We start from the raw sequence: 13,876 nt of genomic DNA, 5'->3' as shown, positions 1-13,876 counted from the left end.
AAATTTATTTGTCAAGATCTAATTATTCTGTTTACTTTATTGCCATTTTCTAGTGCAGTCTAATGATTTATTTCCGTAATTCAGGATATGTATTTTGTTTTCACTGTGAGCTTTGTTTTCTGTTGGTGATAAAATTTGAAGTTGATTTCTGTTTATGGATTCATAGCAACTTCCAGTTGTATTAAGCTTTGATATCTGATATTGTGCTGTGTCTAAGTTAGGATCACTGGTCCGTTCCATTCGATCATAGAAAATAATTCAGTTCCTTCTGCTATCTACCGGCAATGATTCTATTGGGAATAAGTTTGACATTATATTATCGTATAATTTTTTAATCACTCATGGATGTCAGCGTCACTGGCTAGCCAGCATTTATTGCCTGTCCCTAGTTGCCTTCGAGAAGGTGGTAGTGAGCTGTCTTTTTGAATTCTTGCAGTCCATGTGCTGGAAGTAGACACACAATTCTCTTAGGGAGCAAATTACTTGGGTGAATCTAGCTGCTGTTTTATATTCTTCCTGATATTTATTTCCCTTCTTTTGGACAGAGACATTTTGACCAATGTCAAATAGGCTGTTTATTCACTACCATTCTTTTACAATATCATACCAAGTAAAATTTATCTACAATTAGATTTTAGAAGATGCAAATCCAGAGCAAACTAAACAGTAATGGAAAAGTCCTAGGGAAAATTGATATACAGAGAGATCTGGATGTTCAAGTCCATTATTTCCTGAAGGTGGCAACGCAGGTCATCAGAGTGGTCAAGAAGGCATACCGTATGCTTTCCTTCATTGGGTGGGGTATTGACTACAAGAGTTGGCAGGTCATGTTACAGTTGTAGAAGACTTTGGTTCAGCCAAATTTGGAATACTGCATACAGTTCTGGTTGCCACATTACCAAAAGGATATGGGTGCTTTGGAGAGGGTGCACAGGAGGTTCGCCAGGATGTTGCCTGGTATGGAGGGTGCTAGCTATGAGAAGAGGTTGAGTAGATTAGAATTATTTTCATTAGAAAGAAGGAAATTGAGGGGGACCTGATTGAGGCCTACAACATCATGAGAGGTATAGACAGGGTGGATAGCAAGAAGCTTTTTCCCAGAGTGGACGACTCAATTACTAGGGGTCACAAGTTCAAAGTGAGAGGGGAAACGGTTAGGGGAGACATACATGGAAAGTTCTTCACGCAGAGGGTGGTGGGTGCCTGGAATGCGTTGCCAGCGAAGGTGGTAGGGGCGGGAACCATAACGTCATTTAAGATGTATCTAGACAGATACATGAATGGGCAGGGAAAAAAGGGATACAGATCCTTAGAAAATAGGCGGCAGATTTAGATAGAGGATATGGATTAGCACAGGCTTGGAAGGCCGAAGGGCCTGTTTCTGTGCTGTAATGTTCTTTTGTTCTTTGTTCCAATCTCTTTCTAAACTCTCACATTTACTCCTTAGCTTAATTTATTGTGTATTCTCATCCCTAAATATGACCTCTGCACAACTTATTTCACTCCTGAACTTTTAAAATCTTTTCTCACTATTATTTCATTCTTTAATATGATAGTTATTTTCACATTTACCTCAATCATTCTACTCATATATTATCTCTTGTTTCTTACTTTTATACCACAAGAAAGCTAATGAATGTTGCCCTTTATGTTTAGAAGATTGGAGTACAAAGACACAAGAGTTATACAAAACTCTAGTTAGATCCCACTTGCGGTATTGTTCGCAGATCTGGGCACCACATTTAAGGAAAGATATATTGGCCTTGGAGAGAGTTATGTAAGTTTACAAGAATAATACTTAGACTTGAGGTGTTAAGTTATGAGAAGAGATTATATAAACTAGGTCTGTTTTCTCTAGAATTTAAAAAGTTAAGGGTGATCTGATCAAAGTTTTCAGGATATTTAAAGGATAATACACGGTAGTTAAAGATAAATTATTTCCACTGGTTGAGGATTCTAAAACTGGGAGTCATTGACTGAGAATTAGGGCCAGACTGTTCAGGAGGGATATTAGGAAGCACTTCTACACACAAAGGATGGTAGATGTTTCAAACTTTCTTGCACAAATTGCTATGGATGCTGGATCAGATCTGCGATGGACACATTTTCTAAAGCAAAGGAATTAGGGGATATCGGCCAGGTATATGGAGTGAGGCCACAGATCAGCCATGATCTCACTGAATGGGAAACAGGTTGATGGGAAGGCATGGCTTACTCTTGTTCCTATGTTCCACTTCATTTTATGCAGTTGCCCCATTTGAGCAATATACCGAATATTTAGAGCAGTGAACAGGTAAAAATCTCTTTGTATACAGAACTTCAAGGCTGTGAATTTTACATTTTTGGATACTGGTATCTGATGGGAATGCCATTTACAGCAAGTATATCAAACTTATGCTTCTTTCCCATGGACATAAGGAATAAGATCATAATATCCTCTGAAGTAGAAGCAGGTATAGATTATTGGTCCTGAGCTGCCGCTGAATGTGGTCTTTCTCTACTTGGTGCCTGCCTGCCACAGACCTTAAATTCTTTATGCATCAAAAACCTATCCAACTCAGCACAGAATATAAATCAGAATATTGATGAATAAACTCAGGAAGTCTGGCAGCATCTATGGAGAGAAAGCAGAATTAACGTTTCAGGTCCAGTGACCTTTCTTCAGAATGTTCTGGAAATTTTTTTTGGAAAATAATCAATGGAACCCAAAATTGATACGACTGCAGCAGTGATTACATTTCTGTTTTCCAGACACCAGACCATGTTTCCAGGATTCTGAATTAACGACCTAAATGCACAAATACCGATGGGTTTACATCAAATTAAGTAGAAGGCACATTACCTAATTAATTTGCAGGGATGGCCAGTGGCAGGTAAATTAATCCACAAATCCCTTCAATGCAATCAGGACTTTACATACATTGTTTATTTGAGTAAAGGATTGATCTGATAGTTTCATAGATTGAAACACCAAATAACCCCAGATTAAATTATTGATAACATTATCTTCAATATAATACATAATCCTCTTTTAGCCCCTTATTCCCATAACAATTATTTTACATTTGTCTACCATGAACCAATGTGAATTGCATTCGCTATGTATTAAACATGGTGTCTACCAAATTCTTAAGAAGAAACATTCAATAGACTGCCTCTTGTTGCTGCAATGTGACTGCTTTATATTCTCAATCCCTCTGCTGGCATATTGCACATGCTTTTTCAGATCAGTATAGAGGGCTGAAATGAACAATAAAAAACATTGCATCCTTCCCCTTCTTTAGAAATGATATGCATATTTTCTTTACCTTGAATCAATAAGCTAAAATAAATTGCATTGAAAGTAGAAGTCAAACATAATTTAAACATTCAACTTCACCAATGTATTATATCAATAATTTTTTTCACCATTTCCTTTTCTTAACATTAATATGTGGTACAGAATTTATGCTTAGTCATGTAGAATGAGATAAAAGATTTGCTAGGATTGAAAGTAATTTACTTTGCAGCAAAATAGCTAAAGCAGGATGGATGTAGGAATTGAGTCTGGCATCAGGGGTTGTCTCACATTCTCCATGTGTGTTGTTGATATTTAAATCAGATTCCATGCTCATGAATGGTGTTTTCAGTGTTTTGAAGAATGATATATTCTTGGTGATGACTTGTGAATCATACATAGCAATGATCATTAATCCCTTTCCATTGACCACAACAAATGACTGGATGTCACACAAGATTATTTGCTTTCCAACATGACCCACCATGTTGCACAAACACTCTACCTTCTGGCTTTAGTGGTACAACTTTGATTTTCATCTTATACTGTGTTAACTTTCATGTGATCCTTCTGTACTTAATCATGCCTGTTTGCCTATTGATCATTCGTTATGGGAGATAGCTGTGGGAAGATGTGAGAGTGTTGGATGTGTGATGTTGAGCATAGCTGGACACTTCCAGAAGTCACAAGGAGACTTGCTTGCAAAGTCATAATTGCAAAGAAAATACTCCAACCTCAGCTTCCACAGCTTACTCACAGCACTTGTATGCGTTGTGTGTATGAATGTCTTGAGTTATCCATTACTTCTCGGCCAGCAGGGTGCGTTTTTTCAATGAGTGCATTCCACATGGTTTGTGAAGTTGCTGAACACACCTCTGTTAGGTGGGAGTTTATTGTCACTTCTCACTGTCTAAGGGATTCCAAATAAAGTGAAAATCTGATCAAGCTTTGGAATTACTACCTTCATTGAGATAGACATAACTATTTCCACAACTGTGAATCATCAGTGATAACAAATAAGCATTAGCCCATGAGAAAATCTGTGAAGTCAACACGAACTTCATTCCATTGGTGAGCAAGTTGACATGTTGAATGAATCATGAAGATTTTAACATTTAATTGTTTGACATGGTGAATGCCAAACTAATTTTTTGGTCAAATCCAGGAACCATACCCTATCCTAAAGGAATTGTTTGGTTTTGACAATTCCCCAGTGATCTTCATGTACTATATCTACACCATATTCCCGTAAGAGTTGTTAAACAAGACTGTTGTCTGTAATCAATTATAACTTTATACTCACTTCCATATAAATAGAGATAAAAATGTGAAATACTGAAGCGATTGACAACACCTCTCTCTAGTTGCAAATATTCCTCTACAACTTTAGTGGTTAGTTGATATTGTGGCAATTGATGTGTTTCCAGCTTTGTCTCTCTGCACAAACACTGCCCCTAAACCCACTGGGCTCACAGCCTGGGTTTTTTTTTTGGACCATTGGAGGCATTTGTGCAACTTGCTCATAACCACTGGTTTATCCAATATGCAGCCTATTTGAACAATTTAGTCAACTCCAACTTTGCGTCCTCTTTCATTGGATCGCAGGTGGAAACAGACAACATATAAAGGTCAGGATTGAAATGACCCCTAACAGGCTCTGGACTTTCTGCACAATCACAGGATTTGCAAATTTGCAATAATTTCAATTTGATCAGATGATAATCCACTGAACGCTATGACCAACAGTGCTGTTTCTGTTTTCATTCAAAAAGCACTTATTTTCGTACAGTGTATGGTGAAATTTCCCAAGACATTGTAAACATGTATGCAAGTGTGTTGGAACTTCACTTTCAGTGTGACTTTAGATGAGAATGTCATCATTAGTATTCAGCGTGCCTTCAAGTCCTTGAAATGCAGACTGAATTTGTGCAGAAAAACTCAGCTACTGAATTGACTTCAAAGTTGAGCTTCTTGTTTAAACAAATTTTTCATTGCGAATAGAGACCACTGTTTTCCTTCATTCAGTGACAGTTCATGTGCCAGCTCAGTTTTGACACACCGTGCCTGCAAAATGATACATATGTAACCACTGGAATAATGCAGTAAGGGAAGTCTGCAATCTCTGTAACACCAATCAACCTAAATATATCTGGCAAGAAAAGACAACAATATATAGTTAGCTCTCTATGAATGGGAAGTCTCAGTCACCCCCTCATGTAACATTGGATAGTAAACTGTATGACATTACAAATATCTCCAATTCCAGAATGAAAGGAGCCTGATGCTTAAAACCTCAGTGCCAAGTCAAAGATATTGGGACCCTGAATGCCCAGTGATGGGTAGTGTTATTGTCAAAGGTTATGTGAATAAAGCGTAAGTGTGTGTGTGATTCTTTATTTGTTACTTGACAAATCTGGCTGCCTTGTTTCGACATTGAGCTAAATTTGACAATCTCACCTCCACTTTTAAATTCAAAGCTTTTCTGATCAGTGGAGGAGTGGGACATGACAGGAATCAGATCACCCCTCCCAACTGGGTTATAGCAATCACAGGAACAACCAGTACAAATCCATCAGTCACTGACCCATAAATAGTTGATGATCCCTTTCAGTAGAGTTAGTGGGAGACCTTTTCTGCTGAGTGTGTGTTCAGCCACGTGTCATTATTGGATGTACTGAACCAATGCATTGAACTGCAAAATGGCAGAACCAGGGTCAACAGTATTGCAGTGAATCAATGTCATGATCTGTTTGCGCTGCATGATCATTTCAGGTCTCACCAATATAGAAACTCACACAAGTATTCACACAGGAGTATTCTTCCACTGAAAATGCCATCTGCTCCTTCAAAATCCTTCCTGGGATTCAAAATGTCCAAGCAACCCAGTGATATGGATGCACATTTTCACTGATAATGTGACTAGGTGTATCATCATCTAACCTACTTAGACTCATACAACATGGAAATAGGCTCTTTGGCTCAACTCATCCATCTCGACCAGGTTTCCTAAACTGACCTAGTTTAATTTGCTTGCATTTGGCCCATATCCCTTGAAACATTTCCCTCTAAGCATTTCCTATTCATGTACCTGTCAAAATGTCTTTTACATCTGCCTCTACTACTTTCTATAGCAGCTTGTTCCATATACGCACCATCCTCTTGTGTGAAAAAGTTGCCCCTCAGGAAGATGTTCAGCCGTGATCTCATTTGAATGGTGCAGTAGACTCAAATGGCTGAATAGCCTACTCCAGTTCATATTTCTTATGTTGTTGTGAGATGGAGCTCCTGTTTCATCTCTTCTGTGCTCTGATTTTGCACAAATGATCCAGTATGATTTATCTTTTTAGAAAGGGGCAACAGACCTTTGTTGATGACATTCTAATTCTTCTACATGACGTCCCTGAATTTGAAGCCAAGCTTTATGGGAGTTTAAATCCTGCTGTCCCACAGTGAAGGACAATAAGGAGTTAGTGGGAGACCTTTTCTGCTGAGTGTGTGTTCAGCCACGTGTCATTATTGGATGTACTGAACCAATGCATTGATCATGCAGCGCAAACAGATCATGATATTGATTCACTGCAATACTGTTGACCCTGGTTCTGCCATTTTGCAGTGGAAGAGAGGGTTCTTGAAATTAAAGTTCACAGTTCTCTGGAAGTGGAGTCACAAGTAGACAGGGAAGTGAAGAAGGTTTTTGGCACACTGGCCTTTATTAATCAGGTCATTGAATATAGAAGTTGGGAAGTTATGTTGCAATTATACAGGATGTTGGTGAGGCTGCACTCGAAATATTGTGTTCAGTTTTTGTCACCTTGTTATAGGAAGGATGCTATTAATCTGGAAAGAGTGTAGAAGAAATTTACAAGGATGTTGCCTGAACCCAATAGTCTGAGTTATATGTACAGGTTGGACAAGCTAGGACGTTTTTCTTTCAAACTTAGGAGAGGGAGGGGGGAACCGTGTAGTGGTGTATGAGATCATGAGAGGCATGGATAGGGTGAATGCACTCAGTTTTTTTCCCAAGGGTTGGGGAATTGAGGACTAGAGGGCATCAGTTTAAGATTAGAGGGGAAAGAGTAAAAAGGAACCTGAGGGGCAACTTTTTTATACAGAGGATGGTACGTATATGGAAGTGGTATAGGCGGATACATTAACAACATTGAAAAGGCATTTGGACAAATACATGGATAGAAAAGGAGATGGACTAAGTGCAGGGAAATGGGGTCAGCATGGATGGACATTTTGGTTGGCATGGACCAGTTTGGACCAAAGGGCCTATCTTCGCGCCATAGGACTCTATGACTCCCTAACAGTATTATGCCAGTGAATACCCTTTTCAATTCTGTGGAGTTGTAATTAATTTAAATGGTTTAGGTAATTTGAAAACTAATCTCCAGTGAAAGAGATTATTTACTGTGTAACTATTACAATAATTTCATTTTGCAGGAAGACGAATACCTGTAGCAATGATTGACATACATGATGATATTGGTGTGCAGACAGCAATGTACAAGCAGCCATGTATACGCCCTTCTACACTGACCTGTTTAATTGCTTAGTTTTGTCTTTCAAGTACTGCGCATGCTAACTTAATGTGCTTTGTTAAAAAAATTGTTGTTTTCTTATGAATTGCACCAGTAGAATTGAAAGTAAATCAGTGAAATGTTACAGTGTATTTTAGCAAATTATGGCTTAACTATAATTAGTGTGTAAATATCACTTTAAGGCCAAACATTGATGTAATATGCTGCATGTTACTACATTCCATTCTCTGTTTACAATGCCATCACTACATGTACAAGTTAAATTAAAATTCTTAATAATGATTTTGTTTGCCTTTATCTTAGGAAATTCCCCGATTTGATCATGTATTCTTTAAAAGTGCTGTGAAATACCTGCAGTGTTTCATTCTATGCCACCATGAACATACTACTTTTTGCAATTAAGAAATTATGAGGGTAGTTCTCTCATTCACCCCATCTGTGGCTGTCCTCCAATTGCAACAGGTGCCAGTCTTGCAATGAGATTTTGGGTCATCTACAAAAAACTTTGGTTCTTTTCTCCATGATAAATTTTAATCCCTAGTTACACCATTCCTCAAACAGCTGTAAGAAGGCTAGTTACAGTGGACAAATATAAACTCTCCTCCTCTGCACTTTCCTCCACTCCCATCTATTAAAACTCAACCCCATATACTTTATGATGGAGAGGCAATGTTCTGACAACTTCTGGATTGCTGCCAATTACTGATATTTCCAAACAGATTGCAAGTTGGTTTCTTTCATCAAATTGCACTGCTTATTAACTATATATCAATTGGGTATTTCATTGCATTAAATATGGTGGACATCACCTGTGCATATATATATTACAGGCTAAAACTATGTTGGACATGCACAATATGTAATGTGTTTCTTTGTGTATAAATGCTTGTAAGTGTGTAATGATGATGCTATAGTTCTGTCCTCCACTGCCTAGACATCTGATTTCTAATTATGTTAAACTCACCAGTTTGTAGTTACTTTAAAATACAGCAAAGACAAATGGTAGGTGGTTTCTTCATTATTTGATTATGTTGACTTCTTCAGTGGGATTGTTAGTTTTTGTTGCAAAAGATGAGAAATCTAGAGCTTAATTTTTAAATGATCCTAATGTTATGCTCATCAAGTATTTTGCAAATCCTGAAATGCTCAAATACCAGCTAACGGCATTAAGCCAGTTTCTGGAATCAGAAACTAGGAAATTAAATTGATCAGTATATTTTTGCAGCTCAAGTGATTGACACTGCTGTCTCGTCAGGTTTCCAACTTCATCATCGTTGGCTTTAGTAACATTTCAATACAAATGTATTGAGGAGGGAGAATGATCAATTATTAAGATTGAATTGAATAATTTATTGTTACTTCTTGTGCTCTGCTTGACATTGGTGGGGTGGTCTCAACAATGGGCTCCAATCCCACCAACACCACCACCTCACAGTCTATTCCAGGAGTATCACACCAGGCTACTGCGTTGCCACCAATGCAACCAGTGCAAATGCTAAGCAAGAAAAATATATCTGCAAATTTTTATGCTATATGGCACATTTGAGCTAAATGCCTGAACTGTCCCTTGAATGGGGATTCTGACTTCATGTATTCCAACCAAGTGGTGCCCTTTCCTTGAGGAAATTCTTTGATAGGGTGGAATGTAGAAGAGATTAACTACCAAGAGAGATGATAGTGAAAGGCAAAAGAAGACAAGTAGCAAAGCAAAAAGTAGGTCAACAGCAGGTTTAACATATGTAAGAAGTTTCAAAATAGCAGTAGAAGGAGACGATGTGGCCCATCGACCCTGCTCTGGCATTTGATAAGATTGTGGCTGATGTGTTTGTGTTCTGATACCTGTCGAAAAAGGTGATACAAAGAAGAACAAAGAACAGTCCAGAACACATACAGGCCTTTTGGCCCAGCAAAACTGCACCAACACCTGATACCTTTTTAAAAGTAAAAAATCTTTTGCCTCTAGTATCCCTCTATTTCCTATCTATTCATGTATCTGTAAAAATGCTTCTTAAATGTTGCTATTGTATTCGCCTCCACCATCTCCTCTGGCAGACACTCCAGGCACTTACCACCCTCTGTGTAAAAGCCTTGCCTCTTACATCTCTTTCAAACTTTCCCCTTTTTACCTTAAACCTATGTTCCCACATAGTTGACATGTCCACCCTGGGGAACAACGACTCAGACTATCCATTCTATCCATGCCTCGCATAATTTTGTAAATTTCTATCAAGTTTGTCCAATTTCTCCTCATAGCTAATATTGTCCAAACCGGGCAATGTCCTGATAAACTGTTTTTGTGTCTTCTCCAAAGTCTCCACATCCTTCCTGTAGTGTGGCAACCAGAACTATACAAATATTCCAAATGTGGCCTAACCAAATTTCTATACAGCTGCAATATGATTTCCTAATTTTTACACTCTGTACCACAAATGATGATGGTTAGCTTGCCATGCACCATCTTGACCACTTTATCCACTTGTTTTGCCACTTTCATGGCATTATGTATCTGACATGTAGAACCCCCTAAGGAGTCTGCCATTTTACTGTATACTTCCCTCCTTCATTAGATCTTCCAAAATTCATCACCTCTCAGTTGTTTGGATCTAATTCTATCTGCCATTACTCTGTTAGATCTGCAGCCTATCTATATCCTGCTGCATCCTTTGGCAATTGTCCTCACTATCTGAAACTCCTCCAATCTTTGTATCATCCGCAACTTATGAATTAGGCCACCTACATTTTCCTCCAAACCTTTTATACATATATTTAAAATCAATAGGAGTCTCAGCACTGATCCCTGCAGAACACCACTGGTCACAGATCTCCAGTCAGAAAAACAGCCTTCCACTGCTACTCTGTCAGTTCTGTATCCAATTTTCCAGTTCACTATGATCCCATATGACATCATCTTTTGTATCAGCCTGCCATGAGGGACCTTGTGAAAGGCCTTTGAAAACTCCATTTAGACAACATCTACTGCCCTGCCCTCATCAATAATCTTTGCCACTTCCTCAAAAAAACTCAATCAAGTTTGAGACATGACTTTTACCGTACAAAGCCCGCTGCCTAATGCTAATATGTTCACATTTTTCCATATGTAAGTAAATCCTGTCACTAAGAATCTTCTCCCATAATTTCCCTATCACTGACGTAAGGCCTGTAATTTCCCAGATTATTCTTGTTGCTCTTCTTAAACAAAGGAATAGCATTGGCTATCCTCCAGTCTGCTGGAATCTCTTCTGTGAATAAAGAGGATACAAAGATTTTGGACAAGGTACCAGCAATTTCATCACCTACCTCCCTCAGCATTTTGGAATAGATCCCATCAGGTCCTGGGGAATTGATTTTCAAAACACCCAACACCACCTCCTTGATATTGACATGCTGAGAATATCAACATACTCCTGTCAAGACTCATCATCCACCATGTCTTTCTCCTTTGTGAATACCCACTTCCTCAGGCTCCACACAGATTCCCTCCTATGTTCTTAAGTTGATCTATTCTTTCCCTAGTTACCCTCTTGCTCCTTGTGTATGTTCTTGTGTATGAAGTGTATTTTCTTCAATTCTGTTTGTGGGAGACGTTTCATGGTCCCTTTAACTCTCCTAAATCCTTGTCTGAGTTCTTTCCTGGTATCTTTATATTCTTCAAGGGCTCTGTCTCTCTTCAGTTTCCTAAACCTTTTGCATTCTTTTTGACTAAGCTCTCAATTTCTTTTGCCATTCAATGTTCTGAATCCTGCCACCCTTATCCTTCACTTTCAAAGGAACAAGTTGGTTCGGAACTCTAATCAACTTGCCTTTAATAGATTCCCAAGTGAAAATTTGAATTTACCGTCAAACAGCTGCCCCCGATCTATATTTCCTAGTTCTGAACTAGTATTGTAGTAGTTAGCCTTCCCTAGTTTAGTACTTTCATCCAAGGATTACTCATCCATATCCATTAGTAGCTTAAAATTTACAGAATGATGGTCACTGTTCCTGAACTGCTCCCCCACAGAAACATGGATCACCTGGCCAATACAGGTTTGATATGGCTCCTTCCCTAGTTGGATTATTTACATATTGCATCAACAAATCCTCCTGGACACATCTAACAAACTAGCCCCCACTCCTACTCCACCCAAGCTCTTGACACCAGTAGAGTCCCAATAAATATATGGAAATTAAAGTCACCCATCACAACAACCCTGTTGCTTTTACATTTTTCCATAACCCAGTACACATACCTGTTCCTCTATCACAACACTGGCTGTTGTGAGGACTGCAGTACAACTCCATCAAAGTGATTGAACCCTTCCAATTCCTGAGTTCTATCCATGAAGCCTTGCTCGATGAGCCCGTCAAGGTGTGCTCCCTCAGTATAGCTGTGGTATTCTGCCTTATCAACTAAGGCAACTCCGCCATCTCTTTTATATCCTCTCTACTTCACCTGAAATGTCTAAATCCTGGAATGTTTACATCACCTTTCAAAAGGCTTTTGATGACATTTCACACAAGAGATGTAGGTTGTGTTCTGACACAGATAGAGAACCTCAGCTACTCACAATAGATACTCATGGTTTAGATGAGGGAACTACATAAATAAAAACCAAAAGAACTGTGGATGCTGGGAATCAGAAGCAAAAACAGAAATTGCTGGAAAAGCTCAGCAGATCTGGCAGCATCTGTGGAGAGAAATCAGAATTAACGTTTTGGGTCCAGTGTCCCTTCTTCAGAACTAAATTTAATATCACTAAGCTTGCAGATAACACAACGCTGAGTGGGTGGGTCAACTATGACGAGGATGCAGAGGAGTTTCAGTTTGATTTCTAGAGCCAAGAGAAAACTTGGACAATACAAGTCAGATATGAGAGGTTAATACATGGCTCAAAGACTGGCATGGGAAAGGACTGTTACAGTTCAGGGGCACTGACACCTGCACTGGGGAAAGTGGCATCTATACCAATGGGACAGTCTCCGTCTGAACTGTCTTGGAGCCTATATTCTTAACAACCACATGACTAGAGAAGTAGAGAAGCTTTTAAATCAAATAGTGAAGGCAAAGAATCAAATTGGGGAAACTGGTAATCCAAAGAATCAAGGCCAAAGAGAAAGATACTAACAGTGGAAAGATAACCTAATTGTAACAGGAAGAGATAGAATACAAATCTAAAACTCAACCAACAGATAAGACTAGAAATTACAAAGAGTAAAAGGATAAAATTAAATCTAAATGCACAAAATGTTTGAAAAAAAAAGATGAAGTGAGAGTGAAAATAAAAATAAATAAGTATGATCTAGCACCCAGTACAGAGACATGGCTGCAGGATAGCATGTATTAGGACCCGAATCTTGAAGAGTACAAGACATTATGAATAGCAGGAGACTAGGAAAAAGTGGAAGGGTGGCTCTGTTAGCTAAAGGTTGTAATGGTACAATAAAGAGGAACAATTTGAAGTTTAAGAAACGGTGGAAACAGTTCAGATAAAACTGAGACATAATAAAAGCAACAGTCACTTGTAAGAATGGTGCAAAGGCCACGAACAGTAACCACATGTTCAGGCAGAGCATAAAGGAAGAAATAATGAAAACGTAACAAAAAGGCCCAGTGATAACTATGGGAGAGTTTATTATATATATCAACTGGATAAATCAAATAGGTAAGGGTAACCTCAATAAAGAGCTCGTAGAATACTTTTGGGAATACTTTTTTTCTTAAAACAACAGTGAAACATAAAAGAAAGGAATAGGAGTATGACATTCAGCCCTTTGAGCCTATTCTACCATTCAATGTGATCATGGTTGATTATCCAGGTCAACAATCAGTTCCCACTTTGCCCCCATATCCTTCGATTTCTTTAGCCCCAAATGCTTAATCGAACTCCTTCAATATTTTGGCCCCACTGCTTTCTGTGGCAGCAAATTCATCACGGTCTGAGTGGTGTTTTGAGGCCAATCATACAGCAAACATTAGTAGACCTGATATAGAATCATAGAGATGAACAGTAAGGAAACATACCCTTCAGTCCAACTTGTCCATGCCGATCAGATATCCTAAATTAGTCTAGTTCCA

The 13,876-nt window shown here is 38.6% G+C and overlaps 1 protein-coding gene across 2 annotated transcripts in view; it reads left to right on the top strand.

Moving 5' to 3' along the window:
• nmu (neuromedin U) overlaps positions 1 to 8,256 on the top strand; it is a 32,461-nt gene extending 24,205 nt beyond the window's left edge. For both annotated transcript variants that reach the window (XM_043701696.2, XM_043701676.2), the window contains one exon: positions 7,724 to 8,256. The gene's annotated coding sequence lies outside the window, so the exon portion shown is untranslated. The remainder of the gene's footprint in view (positions 1 to 7,723) is intronic.
• The last annotated feature ends 5,620 nt before the right edge of the window (positions 8,257 to 13,876 follow it).

The sequence above is a fragment of the Chiloscyllium plagiosum genome, unplaced genomic scaffold (assembly GCF_037043375.1).
Source record: "Chiloscyllium plagiosum isolate Xiang-an unplaced genomic scaffold, Cpla_swu_hap1 HiC_scaffold_1, whole genome shotgun sequence".
Taxonomy (NCBI): Eukaryota; Metazoa; Chordata; class Chondrichthyes; order Orectolobiformes; family Hemiscylliidae; genus Chiloscyllium; species Chiloscyllium plagiosum.
Note: the sequence above shows the minus strand (reverse complement) of the source record. Positions and strands in the feature narration are given on the sequence as shown.